The following is a 3,820-nucleotide window of genomic DNA, read 5'->3' as shown; positions in this document are numbered from 1 at the left end:
CTCCCGCCAGCTAGCAGTTCCACTTCTCCCACGTCATAGTTTTGCTCAGTTCGAGAAAGACAGCAGAAGGGAAAAAGCTGCATTTTCCCTTCCTTGTTCTGGAACAAGATGAACTCCATCAACGATAAATTGTTGGGTGGTCACACACAGCTGACTGCAGCTTTCCAGTCTTATAAACAGTACATTTGTACAATGACTGAAACCAGCCCACTGGCTGTGACGTCAGTTCCTTGATCATGAATATGCAAATTGTCATGACCATTGATCAACAATCATTGATCAAAGACCATTGATCGTGGAATAATCTTCCACACTGCACCTAACGTGACAAACTGAAAGCAGTCATTGGGTGGGAAACCTTGAGGAGAACACTTTTGACCTTAGAGAAGAGCTCTGCATAGAAAAGGATCAGGTTTGAACTTAGTTTGTGCAGCTGTACCTTTAACTAAGGCAAGTTCCTGCATCAACTCGTCCTGTTGTCTTTTTGAACTGTGCTTCACTATTCACTACAGATGAATGCACTGTAAACACCTGCGTGTGAGTCACTTTGGTCACTTTGACAGTTGCACTGGTAATAATAATTTTCCCTTTGTGTCCTCAGAGAGAACAGTGATGTTGGTGTGGAGGAGGAGGAGCAGTTGTCCTGCTGTGCTTTGGGTCAAGATGTCTCAGAGGATTCAGTCGCTACCAGTTGTGGCATCTCTGTCCAAAGTAAGAGTCGGTATCCGTGTGCTGATGAACACATTTTTGAAAACTTGACTTCTTGTTTTGTAGGTGCATGAAAAAGATTTCATTCGATTTTTTATGGTATAGGTTTTTTTCCTGTTTTACTTTGAATGTTGTTTCCTTTCATGTCTCACGTTAGTTTTACTTCCTGCTTTGTGATTGTCTTAATTATTTTTCACCTGGTTTGCTAAAGTTCAGCTGTCATGTTCCCCACCTGCTCACAATATCAGGCAATCCTCAATATATACTACTCAAAACAATCAGAGGAACACACTGAAAACATAATGGCTCTCGCGCGGAGAAAAACATGCTGGAGATCAATACTGATGCAAACTGGGTGATGTGTTAGAAACGAAAGGATTCAATTGTTTGTTGGAAATAAATGATCAAAATACTGGATACTGGCTGAATCCAAATACAAACAGAAAATCAGAGTAAAAAACGCTGCAGCAGGCTTTTCCATTTGGCTCTGATTTCATAGCAGCAGCTCAAAATAAAATAGTTTGTATGGCTGCGTGTGCTGCTGGGCCAAAAGTTTAGCTGGTCATTTGTAGATTTTTAGATGAAATAAAAAACAAAAAAAACACTCAACAAAAGATCATCTAAAGAAGAGCAGAGTTCATGTACACACTTTATTAAGCAGCTACTGTACAACAAGAACAGAATCATGTAAATGGCCAAACAACAGCAACAGTAATCCCAGGGTGTAGCACAGCAGGCAAAGAGACGCAGTAGCACAGAGAGAGTAAAGGATCACATGGAGAACAAATGGAGCGCGCTCACGAGCCCTCTCTTCGTACAGAGCCAGAAACGTCTGACCCACAGAGCTCACTAAGACGACAATAACTCGTTTTTCCCACACAGATTACATATAACATCACACTGAATGAAATTACATGTAGCAGATTACATGAACTATATAAGATGAGGATTCGCGTATTAAGCATATTCAGAACTATTTCCTTCCATTATTTTCTTGGGTTAACAGTTTTTGTTGCTTTTCTGCTATCGCTTAAATTTTATTCATATAGCACCAAGTCACAACAGCCACCTTAAGGCACTTTATAGTGTTAGGTAAAGCCTCAGTAATAAAGCCTCAGACAACTCCCTACGAGCAACGACTTGGAGACATTAAGAAAGAAAAACTCTCTCTTTGTACAGTCGAACACTGAGACGGAACCAGGTTCAGTGACGGGCCGCCATCCACCACGACTGGTTGGAATGAGGGGAGGAGGGCAGGATAAAACCTGCAGGCTGAGAGCAAAGTGCTCCATCTATCTGATATGATACTGTGAGGCCTCTCAGATAAGATGGGGCTGTTTTATTATGGCCCTTTTTATGTGAGAAGCATTTTGAATTCAGCTCTGGATTTAACAGGGAGCCAATGATGTGAAGCCAGTATGAGGGGGATTTTCCCTCCTCTTAAAATGTCTCATTAGGAACATTTTTAACAGTTGCTTCTTGTCTCTGCTGTGACAAAAAAAGGTTCTGATTATGAATCAAAATGTTTTAAATAAGTCACACACTGGTTATAACTTAATGCCGAAAATGTCATGTTACACGATTTACTATTTTCTGAAGCTTATTTACAATTTACAATGCTTAACACCATTCCCATCCCTCCCGTCAAAAGATAAAAGTCTGTTTTTCATGCAGTTTCACACACTAAAGACATTTCATTCTTTTTGGTTTCTTGTTGTCAATCAGCAGATGCGAGTCTGGAAGAGGTTTTAGAAGAATATAAGATCAGTCTGAGGAGGAGGTTTGAAAGTGTGACTGAAGAAACTGATAATACAGGAAGTGGAACCCTCCCGAACAGGATCTACACTGAGCTCTACATCACAGAGGGACAGAATGAAGACGTTCATAACCAACATGAGGTGATGCAGCTGGAGACAGCTTCCAAGATGGAGGCTCTTGATGACATTACAGTCAGGTGTCACGACACCTTTAAAGCCTTACCTGACCAACAGAGACCCATCAGAGTGGTTCTGACCAACAGCGTCGCTGATCAGAGACGAGCAGTACAGTCTTCTGGAGCTGCTCCATGTTTTCCATCCAACATTACAGAAGGTCACAGCAGAGAAGCTCGCTGTCTGTAAACTTTTGTTCATCTTTGACGGCCTGGATGAAAGCAGACTTGGATCATTGGATTTCACCAACGGGAAGCTGCTGTCTGATGTCACAGAGAAGTCATCAGTCAGCCAGCTGCTGACAAACCTCATCCAGGGGAATCTGCTTCCCTCGGCTCTCGTCTGGATAACTCCCCGACCTGCAGCAGCCAATCAGATCCCTCCTAGACGTGTTGACAGGGTAACAGAAGTACGAGGCTTCACTGATGCCCAGAAGGAGGAGTACTTCAGGAGGAGATTCAGTGATGAAGAGCTGTCCAGAATCATCTCCCACATGAAGACATCCAGGAGCCTCCACATCATGTGTAGAATCCCAGTCTTCTGCTGGATCACTGCTACAGTTCTGGAGCACATGTTGACTACAGAGCAGAGAGGAGAGCTGCCCAAGACCCTGACTGACATGTACTCACACTTCTTGTTGGTTCAGATGAAGAAGGGGAACAAACATGTGGGGGGACATGAAACAAGTGAGATGGCTGAAAGGAAATTTCTTCTGAATCTGGGGAGGCTGGCATTTAAACATCTGGAAAAAGGAAACACCTTCTTCTACCAAGAAGACCTAGATCAGTGTGGTCTGGATGCTACAGAGGCCTTGTTGCACACAGAAGTTTATACGGAGCTCTTTAAACAGTGTTTGTTAATCTTGAAGGTGGCTTTTATTTGTGATTCAGGTCTCAATGTCTCTTTGTGTATACTTATATGCAGAAGTAACACAAAAGAAGAAGTGGGAGCTGGCCTGACACCAGTAACTGACTTCCAGTGAAAGCTTTGGCTAATAATATTTTTTAGCGAACATTTTTCTTGTAAAACAAAGGGGGGCCTAGCAAAAAAGGTTTGGGAACCACTGCTCTACAAGGTTGGCGAAATAAAAAAAAATGTATTAACATTTTTTTATTTGGACTTTTATTAGTCCAAATGTTTTTATTTGGACTAAAAAAAATGTTCGAAGTGGACTAGGTGCT

This window comes from Diplotaxodon limnothrissa, linkage group LG15, assembly GCF_057381915.1.
Source record: "Diplotaxodon limnothrissa isolate DT_005_m linkage group LG15, D_limnothrissa_male_GT1.1, whole genome shotgun sequence".
Taxonomy (NCBI): Eukaryota; Metazoa; Chordata; class Actinopteri; order Cichliformes; family Cichlidae; genus Diplotaxodon; species Diplotaxodon limnothrissa.
Note: the sequence above shows the minus strand (reverse complement) of the source record.